Raw genomic sequence first — 14112 nt, 5'->3', positions numbered from 1 at the left:
ATACACATTGTGTGGAGCCTTCGGCTATTTGTTGTGAAATTAATTAAATTGTTATATCTTTGGAATTGTGGTGGCCATTGGGCAAATTGTGTTATGAATTGATTTTTGTTATGTTGCCGTGATAATATTCTGTGTAAATTATTGAGTTATTATTTTGAGGATATAAGGGCGTCATTTCACTGTTGATATTATGTGGGTATAAGGGTGGCATTTCACTGTTGTTGTGTGTGTTGGGATATTGTCTGGGCGGAGCGATAAGGGTGGCTATAGGAGTGATAAGAGTGGCTATGTGAGCGACAAGGGTGGCTATAGGAGAGATAAAGGTGGCTATATGAACGATAAGGGTGTCTATTGATATGATCAGGGCAGAGGGATAATGAAGGCTATTATAGGAGTGATAAGGGTGGCTATAGGAGAGATAATGGTAGCTATTGTCAGGGATGATATGTGATGATGTGGAGTGGTTCCATTGGTGATTTTTACGTGATTTTGTGATTTTTTTGTGTTTATTTTTATACCTTGTGCAATTCGTCTTGTTGTTGGTAAGTTGATAATAGTCTGATTTATGTTGAAATTTGGAGCCTGTGGCTATTGCCAGACGGATTATAAAATAAAATGTGGGTACGAGGTGCCGTGAGTAAATAATGATGATATTGGCACGTGAATTGTCCTTGCAGTTGTGATATGAAATGAGGGCACGAGGTGCCGGAAAAAAATATAATGGTTTATTTATTGGCACGTGAATTGTTCGTGCAGTTGTAATATAAAAAGTGGGCACGAGGTGCCAGGGTAATATAATGATCTAATTATGGGCACGAAGTGCCGTGGAGATATGAAAGAGGGTTGAGACCCGTGTTTATGAAAAATATAAAAATGGGCTGAGCCCCGTAGTTGTATGACTATGAAATGAAGTGTCACATGGTGACTTTTTAATTGAAAGAATTATATTCAAAATATTTATTTGGAAGGATTTTTAATCAAAAAGATTTATTTGAAAGAGTTACATTCGAAATGTATTTATTTGAAGAAATTATATTTGAGAGAGATTTATTTAAAGGAAGTATATTTGAAAGATATTTATTTGAGGGAATTATATTTGAAAAAGATTTATTTGAAAGAATTATATGTGAAAGATATTTAATTGAAGGACTTGATTTAATTGGGTGTACTTATATTTATTAATCGTTGAACGATATTAATGGTGTTTTTGTTGGCCTGCTATGCATTTCACTGGTTGATTTGTGTTGTCCTTATAGTTACTTGTTTTCTATTATTTGTATATCATATTGCACAGGTTTTTAGACTAGTGAGTGTCTTGATTGTACCTCATCTCTACTCCACTGAGGTTAGTACTGATACTTACTAGGTACTGACCGTGGTGTACTCATACTATATTTCTGCTTGGTCGTCGCAGTTCCTTAGAGTCTTTTCATTTTATTGTACTGTTATTTATTATTCAAACAGTATTGGGTATTCGATCCTTGAGATCATTTCATGTATTCAGTTAGAGTTCGTGACTCAGTACTACCAGTCTTGGAAGATTGTTATATTCATATTTGTTCCGGTGTTAGTTTCTATTTAACAAAAATAGCTTCGAAATATAATGAAAATCGACTTACCTTAGTGGGATTTTTGGTCGTGACATACATACTTTTTAAATTTCCTACAACTCTATTTTCTATTTTTTTGCCAAGTGGATTTAAAAGACAAGCGACACTGCTAATGAAGAATCCTAACGGTACTACTTTATAGGAATTCTATCTCCACATCTGTTTGTGAGCCAAAGCATGCAACTTCCTGGTACAGTTTGAATATTTTTAAAGTGTTAAAATTACTTTCAACTGCACTACAAAAAAGTAGATATAAAAGTTATATTATAAAAACTGAAGAATATGTTCAATACAGAAATTAAGAGTGGCCAGTTTTATATAAGGCAGTTGGTTGAGCTACGCAAAAAAATAAATAATAGAAAAATCTACAGGTCTAAAAGATAGACCAAATTTCTTGAAGTCCAACAAAATAATAATAATGGGAAGAAAAAGTCTTTGCACATCTTTGTGCATATAAGAAAAGAGATTCATTTTACCAATAATAGGTACCTTCACGGCAAATGAGGAGCAGAAAAGTCAAAAGAGCAATACCTTCTTATGAAAGATTTGTTTTAACCCATCGATAAAGTTTTGACAAAAAACGTCCAAAGGATAAATGTAGAAATGAAGTGGAGCGCCAATTTATTATGCATTTTGTAATATGATTCAAAGTATGTGAAATAAAGTGAACGGATGATTTTAGCGGTAGAAGCTAAAGGGCAAGGACTAAGCTAATTAATAGCGGAAGGTGTAACATTTCTTACTTTGTATTCAGTTTGAACGTAATTGAACTTATCCATTTAATAGAAGTTTATTTTTTAATTTTTGGGGGAAGGACAAAATGGTCAATCAATTTTAGATGGGTATTTTCATAAATCAACTTTGACTTAGTAGCTTCACACTTTTAATATAGTATATATATGGACACACGCGTTGCGCCCCCATATGAATTATTGATTAAAAATATTTAAATATCAATATTATTAGAAATTTTGACTTATAAAATTTTAAAAAGTAAAATAAAAAAGTGTGAGTTTTTGTGAAAATAATTAGTGAGTTCGTATTTAACTAACTCTATAAAGGAAGAATATTTGAAGAGAAAATTTTATAAAATTTAAGAAAGAATGTAATTAGCTTGTATTAAGCAGGACGAGAATATTGTTTTGATCTGATACCTCAAAGTTTTTTGATACCAAAAGATTGTAAACACCTTTAATTAGCAGACGATTATATATACTTATGATTATAATAAGTAAGCTAAAATTTTCAAGACATATTTTATATGGAAAATATTTATTTTTAAAAGATAAAATATCATTCAACTTATAATGGATATTTGATGATTCAAACTTTTTACATTGATCAGGCTTCTCATATGTATAATAGAAATAACAGATAGATAATAAATAAATAATAGATAGTATTGTGGTATACTCGATAGAGGTTGTTCAAAGGGAAATTTGAAAAAAATTTACTAAAAGGGAAATAGAGGAAAGAGAGTGTTGGAGATGATAAAGATTAAAGTGTAATTTGCAACAGAATGTTTGACAAATCATGCATAACTCGCCAAACCCCCCTTTGTATAATGTGATAAATTTGCAATATCCAATTATCATTTATATCAAACAAATTAACATGAGAGTTCGATAATATGTGTTTAAATACATTCTTACAAACAGTGGGTCTTCTGCTTAAAAACAAAGAACTTTTCTTTTCTAGATTTAAATGAAAGTTCTTGGATGAGATAAATTTCCAAATTTAAATGAAAGTTCCCTGGTCAAATTTTTTTTTTCCAATACTGTTGGCATTACTTAGAGGCGCGTTGCGCGTGTACCCATTATCAGTGAGTGTAAACTATTTAAAACCAAATAAGTATCTTTAATGATTATTTGATTTAAACGATAAAAATAAAGGGAAAAATAAAGTTTCTGAAAAAGATAAAAATGATGAATGATGAAGTTATTTAGATAACTTGCTAATTCAACAAAGGAATAAATCATACCCATATTCTTACATATCTTATTGTATTATTCGCATATTATTGAATTTCACTAAAAAGGAATGAATGCAACATTTTCAATTAATTAACTTGCATATTTCTAGTCGAATGGAAATAACATCAAAATATGTGAAAATGATACACAAGCCTAAATAAAAAATCTTACTAAGGCAACAATAAAAGACAAACAAAAAGGTTCAAATTTTTACTAAAAAACACAACTTTAGATCTGACTCCCAGAATTATCTAATGTTATAGATCTGTAACGATCCGACCGGTCGTTTTGAGAGTAATAGCCCCGATTCCCTATTTACTGCTTCTCCCATATCTATTTCTGCTATTGTGACTTATCGGGAGGTTTCGTTTTAGTTTTTGGAGTGTTTTGGGATACTTAGTCCCTAAATGGAGGTTTAAGCCTTAGGATTTGGACCGTAGTCAGAACTGTATGAAAATGACGCTGGAATGGAATTTTATCGATTTTGTTAGCTCCGTTAGGTGATTTTGGACTTAGGGGCGTGTCCGGATTATATTTTGGAGGTTCGTAGCTTATTTAGACTTGAAATGGCGAAAGTCGAATTTTTGAAAATTTTGACCTGTAGTGGACTTTTTGATATCGGGGTCGGATTCCAATTTCGAAAGTTGGAGTAGGTCCGTAATGTTGAATATGACTTGTATTCAAAATCTGGGGTCAATCGGACGTGGTTTAGTTGGTTTCGGCATCGGTTATCGAATTTAGAAGTTTCAAGTTCTTTAAGTTTGAATCGGAGGATGATTTGTGATTTTAGCGGTGTTTGATGTAGTTTGAGGGCTCGACTAAATTCGTATGGTGTTTTAGGATTGGTTGGTATATTTGGCTGAGGTCCCGGGGGCCTCGGGTGAGTTTCAGGTGATTAACGGACTTGGAATGGAAGTTGAAAATTTTTTGAAGTTTGGTCTTTTGCTGGTATGATCGCACCTGCGAGGGTATTAGCCGCAGGTGCGAGGCCGCATGTGCGGAAGGTTGAGCGCATGTGCGGAAGGGGTGAAGATCAACAGAGGTTGCAGGTGCGATAACTTCTCCGCACCTTCGATAGCGCATATGCGGACTAGTGGTCGCAGATGCAGACCAGTGGTCGCAGAAGCGGAGGCAGCCAAGGTTAGTCGTTTTCGCAGCTGGACCCACATTTTTGTACCAGCGGGCGTGCAGGTGTGAGTCTAGGCTCCGCAGGTACGGAAATGCCTGGGCAGTGTTTAAAACCGAAGGGCTTAGTGACTTTTGTCATTTTTGACTTTGCAAACTCGGTTTAGGGCGATGTTTTAGAGCATTTTTGAGGTATTTCTTGAGGTAAGTCCCTTGTGCTTATTTTTGATCAATAATCTTGCTTCCCCATTTATTTTTGCACCTAGTTAGTATGTATTTAAGGTAAAATTTGGGAGTTTGAGGCTCGGGATTTGGAAAGTTTGATTTATGGATTTGAAGGACCATTTGGTGTCTGATTTTAGTAAATTTGATATGGTTAGACTCGTGAGTGAATGGGCTTTCGAATTTTGTGACTTTTACCCGATTCCAAGACGTTGTCTCGGGTCTACCTTTTAGGACGAATTTTGAAATTTTTGTTAAAGTATTGACTTCATTAATTAGATGAGTCTATTATGGTTATATTTACGATATGTAATTGTTTTTGGCTAGATTTAGACCATTCAAAGCCGGATATTTGTAGAAAAGGCATTGTGACCGATTAATTGATCTTGGTTCGAGGTAATTGGCTTACCTAACTTTATATTGGGGAAATTCCCTTAAGATTTGCAACTATTGTGATATGTGAGCGACGTGTACGTGATGTGACGAGTACGTACACACACTAGTTGTGAAAAAACCCCGATTTTCTTACTGAGCAGCAACCTGTTTTTCTTTTATTTTGAGCTATACCATTTTAATGAGTACTAATCTATTTTTATTCTTAATTGAATTATTCTAATATGTGTAGCTATCCTATTTAGTCTAATACAACATGTCTACGTGTCTTAACTGCTTATGTGAATTATGTGCAGCATGCTTAGTGAATTTCCTACTTCGTCCTTGACTGGTACTTAGTCTAAATCGTAAGATTTTGTGATGTAGTTGTATTTCTATTTTTTGCGCTGCATATTTACTTTGGGACTACGGAATGGTATTCTGGAAGATCCCCCTGTACAACATATTTACTTTGGGACTACGAAACGATATTCCAGGAGATCCCCCTGTACTGCATATTTACTTTGGGACTACGGAACAGTATTCCGGGAGATCCTCCTGTACTGCATATTTACTTTGGGACTACGGAATGGTATTTTGGGAGATCCCCATATCTTGCATATTTACTTTGGGACTACAGAACGGTATTCCGGGAGATCTCCCTGCATATTTACGTTTGGGACTACGAGACGGTATCTCGGGAGATCCCTTGTTGTATTTCTGTGTATTGAGCTGTTACCTTCTATAAATTCTTTCTTGTTAAATTTTAGTCTTTATTTTACTGCGATATTTTATTTTTGCCTTGCTTTATTATCATATTCTAGTAGGGCCCGGACCTGACCTCGTCACTACTTTATCGAGGTTAGGCTTGGCACTTACTAGGTACCGATTGTGGGGTACTCATGCTACTCTTTTGCACATGTTTTGTGTGCAGATCCGGGTACTTCTTATCAGCCCCGTTACTAGCTGAGAGTGCTTGCTGGATGTACGGAGACTTTAAGGTATATCTGCCGCGTCCGCAGACCTCGGAGTCCCCCTCTATTCCCTCATATGTCATTTACCTTCCTTACTTATATTATTTCGGATTCTGATTCCGATTCCGGAAGTTGGAGTAGGCCCGTAATGTTGAATATGAATTGTGTGCAAAATTTGGGGTCAATCGGACGTAGTTTGGTTGGTTTCGGCATCAGTTGTTGAATTTAGAAGTTTCAAGTTCTTTAAGTTTGAATCGGAGGATGATTTATGATTTTAGCGTTGTTTGATGTGGTTTGAGGGCTCGACTAAGTTCGGATGGTATTTTAGGATTGGTTGGTATGTTTGGTTGAGGTCCCGGGGGCCTCGGATGAGTTTTGGGTAGTTAACGGACTTGGAATGGAAGTTGAGAAATTTCTGAAGTTTGGTCTTTTGCCGGTATGATCTCACCTGCGAGGGTATTAGCCGCAGGTGCGAGGCCGCATGTGCGGAAGGTTGAGCACAGGTGCGGAAGGGGTGGAGATCAGCAGAGGTCGCAGGTGCGATGGTTTCTCCGTACCTGCGATAGCGCAGATGCGGACCAGTGGTCGCAGATGCAGACTAGTGGTCGTAGAAGCGGAGGCAGCCAATGTTAGTCATTTTCGTAGTTGCACCCACATTTTCGTACCAGCGGGCGCGCAGGTGTGAGCCCAGGCTTCGCATGTGCAGAAATGCCTGGGCAGTGTTTAAAACCGAAGGGTTTCGTGATTTTTGTCACTTTTGACTTTGCAAACTCGATTTAGGGCGATGTTTTAGACCATTTTCGAGGCATTTCTTGAGGTAAGTCCCTTGTGCTTATTTTTGATCAATAATCTTACTTCTCCATTTGTTTTTCCACCTAGTTAGTGTGTATTTAAGGTGGAATTTGAAAGTTTGAGGCTAGGGATTTGGAAAGTTTGATTTGTGAATTTGAAGGACCATTTGGTGTCGGATTTTAGTAAATTTGATATGTTTAGACTCGTGTGTGAATGGGCTTTCAGATTTTGTGACTTTTACCTTATTCCGAGATGTGGGCCCGGGTCGACTTTTGAGGACGAATTTCGAAATTTTTGTTAAAGTATTGATTTTATTAATTAGATGAGTCTATTATGGTTATATTTATGATATGTAATTGCTTTTGGCTAGATTTGGGCCATTCAGAGCCGGATATTCGTGGGAAAGGCATTGTGACCGATTGATTGAGCTTTGTTCAAGGTAAGTGGCTTGCCTAACTTTGTGTGGGGGAAAATCCCCTTAGGATTTGAAACTATTGTGATATGTGAGCGCCGTGTACGGGAGGTGACGATTACGTACACTGGCTAGTTGTGGAAAAAACCCGATTGTCTTACTGAGCAGCAACCTGTTTTCCTTTTATTTTGAATTATACAATTTTAATGAGTATTAATCTATTTTCATTCTTAATTGAGTTATTCCAATATGTGTAGCTATTATGTTTAGTCTAATACAGCATGTCTATGTGTCTTAATTGCTTATGTGAACTATGTGCAGCATGCTTAATGAATTTCCTGCTTCTTCCTTGACTTGTACTTAGTCTAAATCGTAAGATTTCGTAATGTAGTTGTATGTCTATTGTTTGTGCTGCATATTTACTTTGGGACTGCGGAACGGTATTCTGGGAAATCCTTTTGTACTGCATATTTATTTTGGGACTACGGAACGATATTCTGGGAGATCCCCCTGTACTGCATATTTACTTTGGGACTACGGAACGGTATTCCAGGAGATCCTTTTGTACTGCATATTTACTTTGGGACTACGGAACGGTATTCCGGGAGATCCCCTTATCTTATATATTTACTTTGGGACTACGGAACGGTATTACGGGAGATCTCCCTGCACATTTACATTTGGGACTACGAGACGGTATCTCGGGAGATCCCCTATTGTATTTTTGTGTTAGGCTTGGCACTTATTGGGTACCGATTGTGGTGTATTCATACTACTCTTCAGCACATGTTTTGTATGCAGATCCAGGTACTTCTTATCAGCCCCGCTACTAGCTGAGAGTGCTTGCTGTTGTACGGAGACTTCAAGGTATATCTGTCGCGTCCGCAGACCTCGGAGTCCCCCTCTATTCCCTCCTATGTCATTTACCTTCCTCACTTCTGTTATTAGATTCTGGTGTATAGAGATACTAGTTTCCTTCTGTAGCTTGTGACTTACGATGTTCCGGATTTTGGGATTACTGTGTATTTTGAACAGTTAGTTGTTTAATTCATGTTTTTATTTCATTATTCCGTAAATGTTAGGCTTACCTAGTCATAAAGACTAGGTGCCATCACGACGTCATACAGAAGGAAAATTGGATCGTGACAAGATCAGTCAAAAACAAAGTAAAAACAAAGAGTTTGATAGAGTTTTGTAAAGAAATACTCTAATTGATCTCCAAAAACATATGTAATATTAAGAGTTGAAAGAATAACAAAGAATAAAACAAAAGATGAAATAGGCTTTAGTAAATGGGAAAATATGTGGTAAGGCACAAGAATGATCAAAACCTTGTTCATGTCCTGTCAAACAAAGTATACGTGAGAAAATAAGTATAAATGCCATCTGAACCTTACCCGATAAGCAAATTCTGAACCTTACCCGTAAAGAAAGAAACTTTGAAGAATTCAAGAATTTGTTAGAATTCCAAGTGGTTAATCAAATTCAATTGTATATATCAATTTACAAAATATTCAACTTAAATAAATCTATAAATACCTCCCACATAAGACCAGCCCCATTATAAAAATCCTTTCTTACCAAACCCAAAAGCCTATTCACTACAAGCACACTTGGTGATTTTCAGCTTTTCTCAATTTAAAATATCTTCATTTGGTGAGCATTTTCAAGGAAAAATGAGGCCTTTGTATGGGTCAAAATCTGTTTTCATTAAGATTTGACACGAAACGGTATCGTAGAAATCGATATGGTTGAGGTCGATTAGTAAATAACGGGGCTCGTAGCCGAGTAGTCAATAACGGCCGATGTCGAATGCTAACAGCTAGTTTTTGTAAAAGAATATTCACGAGAATATTCTATTGAATATTTTTGGTGTCTGTACTCTTAGGGTTGACTGGGGAATGCCCATATAAATAGAAAAAGAGATAGGGAAGGGGGAGGGGGGGAGGGGTAATATTCTCTGATAAGAACATTCTTGAAAAAGCAGTCTCTCTCTCTAGATAAAAGACAATCACTACTTTTCTAAAGAGATTCGATTGTCTACTATTCTACACTTTTTCCATTAGATCCGAGAAGGGTCCAAACATTCTAGTATTTATCTATCTTTCACCATTATCAGAAAGAAGAATCATCCACCCCATTCAATATTGAGTGAATCATTCTCCTTATTTACTTTAATGCCATTTATCATTATTTATTGCTTGATATTCTCCCATCGTTAATGATCTTAAAATATTGAACGTACATCACATTTAATCTTCTCTCAACACTGCTCTTGCCTGATTGTTGTTAACCGATTATAGATATGAAGTTATTACCATTAATTAAGTTTAGCCCTTCGTCATACAATATTAATTAGTTTAATCAAAAGTCTATATTTTTTGGTCAAACAATTTGGCGCCGTCTGTGGGGATTCCTAGTTAAATCTTTAGTTTCTTCTAGATCTATAACTGACACATTTCACAAAAAAGAAGAAGAGAAGCTCCTACTTCCCCGTACACCCAGATCTGACATGGCAGGTAAAGGAGAAGAAAGGATAAAGGCAGTGGCCGATCTCACTACCAACTACTTAAACACCATCAATGAGGTCTCCGAAACAGAAGGGAAAGGCATAACGCCTAACACCTCTCCCCGACGAAGTGGATCACTACTCTCTCACGGCAGTATCATAGCATCCCGCGGTAAAGGATCCTCCACGTCCACAGTAGAAGAGGCGCCACCAGCGGTGAAGCAGCTACTCGAAGCTTGGCTAACAAATACGCTGACCGACATCCTAAACAAGCCCACTCAGGACACAGTTAGGAAAGATGCAAGGACTTGCATTACACCAGCAACGGCCAAGCAGCACGGAACTCCCTTTCAGTAACAAGTATCACTCACAATATTAATAATGCAGGTAATGACACTCTCACGGCCATTCTGAGGAAAATAGAAGAAATGAAAAATGAAAACAAAATGCTTCGGGATCAAATGAGAAAACACCAAGAAAGAGTCGACAAAATACCGGGTGCCCCAAAACTCTTGCCAAAACAAGACGATGGTCGGTTCGTCGAGCAACCCTACAGTGATGAAGCCGCCCCACATGCCATACCCAAGACGTTCAAGATGCCGCCTTATCTGAAAATTTATGACGGTATGACCGACCCCGAAGATCTTGTAACTCACTATGTCACTGCGGTAAAGGGAAATGATCTCGCCAAAGAACAAGTCTCCTCCATCTTGTTGAAAATGTTCGGCGAGACCCTTACCGGAGGAGCATTGACTTGGTATTCACAGCTGCCCGTGCGCTCCATTTAAACATTCAAAGAGAAGGCCGACAATTTCGTAACAGCCTATGCTGGGGCTAAAAAGGCGAAGGTAAGAGTGAACGATATATTTGCCATCAAACAATCACCCGGAGAGGGATTGAGGGACTTCATCGCTCGATTCAATAGAGTAAGGATGACCTTACCGAATGTATCAGAAGGAATGGCTGTAGCAACTTTCAAAAATGGGCTGAACAGGAATGGCTCGAGGGCGACCAGAAAATTATTAAACTGACTTATGAAATATCCTCCAACCACTTGGGATGAAATACACAACGCCTACTGTGCCGAGGTCTGTGCCAACGAGGACGACCTGAATGGGCTGACTCATCGATTGATCTCGGTACAAGCCGAAACTAGGAAGGATCGAAGAAATGATTCCAAGAGAGATCTTTCATCTCCACGATCCAACCGAGAAAGGCATTAGCCATATGTCAGAAGCGCCATCATGCCCCTCTCCCACCACTAAGAGGGCCCATCTAGGCCAAGGATAGGGACTCACAGGAACGAGAGAGATATGTCCCTTTTACTATATGCTTACAATTTTTGTGTGTCACTCTCAGAAATAGTCTATGCATTAGAGAAGCTCGGACCAAAGGTAAAATGGCGACAAAAGATGAGGTCAGATCCAAGCACTAGAAAATTAGACGCCCTCTGCGAGTTCCACCAAGAACGAGGTCATAAAGCTTAGGACTGCATCGCCCTAAGACAGGAGGTCGTGAACATGCTTCATCAAGGACACCTCAAAGAATTGCTGAGCGACCCAGGAAGGACAAATTTTGCCCGAGGACGTGAACAACACCAGGGACCGCTGAAACCACCTTCACCGAATCGCACCATTCAAATGATCATCAGGGGCAGTGCTGACTTTTTGATCCATAGAGTGAAGTTCGCCACAACCCACAAGCTCAAACGGTCAATCACTCATGAACGGTACGATGAACTCGAAGAAAGTATCATCTTCGATAAGTCAGATACCCACGGTTTGGTTTTCCCTCACTATGATGCCCTCATTATCACTTTATGAATATTAGATACAGATGTAAGACACATTATGGTAGACAATGGGAGCGGCACGTGCATTGTCCATCCTCGAGTACTTGCACAAATGAAACTCGAAGATAAGATAGTATCGCGCTACATCACGCTAACAGGTTTTAACAATGCAGTTGAACGAACATATGGGAAAATCACACTCCCCATCTTGGCCGGCGGCATCATTCTGGAAACCACATTCCACATCATAGACCAGGATACGGCGTACAACGCCGTAATAGGCCGACCTTGGATACAAGCCATGAGGGCTATCCCTTCCAGCTTATACCAAGTTATCAAATTTCCAACCCTATGGGGAGTATTCAGCATACGAGGAGAACAACACATATCTTAAGAATGTTATCGCATCCAGGATTGTACATTCACCCAACAAATGAAGGGCAAAGCAGAGGACACATAGCAATTAACTGTGTCGAGGTCGAGCAGTGATGAAAAGATGGACGTCATCAGAGATCCCGAAACAATAGACGACGCGGGATCAACCGTAGAAGACCTCGACCCCGTCCAAGTTGATAAAAATGACCACAACAAGAAAGCCTACGTCGGCCGTAAGCTTCAAGGACCAGGTAATTCCGTCAATTCTTAATTGCTAACGCGGACTTGTTTTCTTTTTCCCATGCAGACATGCGAGGTATCCCGAAGGAGATCGCCACACATAAGTTGAACGTCGACCTGTTCTACCCCCCGGTAAGGTAGGTTAGACGAAAGTTCAATTCCACAATAAACGATGTAGTCCACGAGGAGGTCAAACAAATGTTAGAAAATGGCTCCATCAGGGAATCAAAATATCCCCAGTAGGTCACCAATGTGGTCATGGTAAAAAAGAAGAATGGAAAGTGGCGGATGTGCATAGACTTCACGGATTTAAACAAAGCATGTCTCAAAGATTCATTCCCGCTACCACACATCGACCAGCTCATTGACGCAACGGCCGGGCATGAACTGCTGAGCTTCTTAGATGCCTACTCGGGCTACAATCAGATCCTTATAGAAGAGGAGGATCATGAGAAGACCATCTTCATCACCCACCAAGGAACGTACTGCTACAGGGTGATACCCTTCGAACTGAAAAATGCGGGGGCGACATACCAAAGGTTGGTGACTAAAATGTTCAAAGACCAACTTGGCAAGACCATGGAAGTCTACATAGATGACATGTTGGTCAAGTCCAAAAAAAAAGAAGATCACATCGACCACCTGAAAGAGGCCTTCGACATACTCGGGTGATATGGGATGAAACTAAACCTGAGAAATGTGCATTCGGCGTAACTTCAGGAAATTTCCTGGGCTTCCTAGTATCACAAAGAGGCATCGGGGTCAATCCCGACCAAATCAAAGCCATTTAGGGAATACCAGAACACTTAACCAGCAAAAAACAAGTTCAGAAGCTGACCGGCCGCATTGCCGCCTTGTCGAGATTCATCTCACGATCATCTGATAGATGGCACAAGTTTTTCGGCGTGCTCAAGAAGGACAACGGCTGCTATGGACATCCGAGTGCATTCAAGCCCTGAAGGAGTTAAAATCTTACCTAACATCACCATTGTTTCTTGCCAAAGAAGAACCACGGGAACGTCTGCTCATCTGCCTCGCTGTATCCGAAGTAGCAGTGAGTACAGTCCTAGTCCGAGAAAGCAAAGGTACGCAATCCCTTATCTATTACATTAGCAAAACCCTAGTCGATGCCGAGACGAGGTATCCCCACCTCGAAAAACTAGCCTTGGCCTTGTTCATAGATTCACGAAAGCTTAGACCCTACTTCCAATGCCATTCGATCTCGGTAATCACGACTTTTCCCTTGAGAAGCATCTTGCATAAGCCCGAGCTATCAGGAAGATTAGCTAAGTTGGCCATAGAATTAAGCGAGCATGATATCACATATCAACCGCAGACAGCAATAAAATCACAAGTCCTTGTCGAGTTCAGCGCAAAAATAATGCCCGAAGTCGAAAAAGAAGCCGCCCACGCTTCTCTGCGAACACAAGATCTATGGATTTTGTACATCGACGGCGCCTCCAATACATCAGGGGCCGGACTGGGACTTGTCCTCGAAGTCCCGATAGGCGAAGTGGTTCGCTAGTCCGTAAGGTGCCTGGACATGACTAACAACGAGGTCGAGTATGAGGCCGTGATTGTAGGGTTAAGGCTAGCACTAAAGTACGGGGAGAGCGGGTCATCCTACGCTTCTACTCTTAACTCGTTGTCAACCAAGTCACAGGGGCTTTCCAGATCAAAGAGCAAATGTTACAAAAATACCAGGCCGAGATCTAC

The sequence above is a fragment of the Nicotiana tabacum genome, chromosome 17 (genome assembly GCF_000715075.1).
Source record: "Nicotiana tabacum cultivar K326 chromosome 17, ASM71507v2, whole genome shotgun sequence".
Taxonomy (NCBI): Eukaryota; Viridiplantae; Streptophyta; class Magnoliopsida; order Solanales; family Solanaceae; genus Nicotiana; species Nicotiana tabacum.
This window is presented reverse-complemented; position numbering follows the sequence as displayed.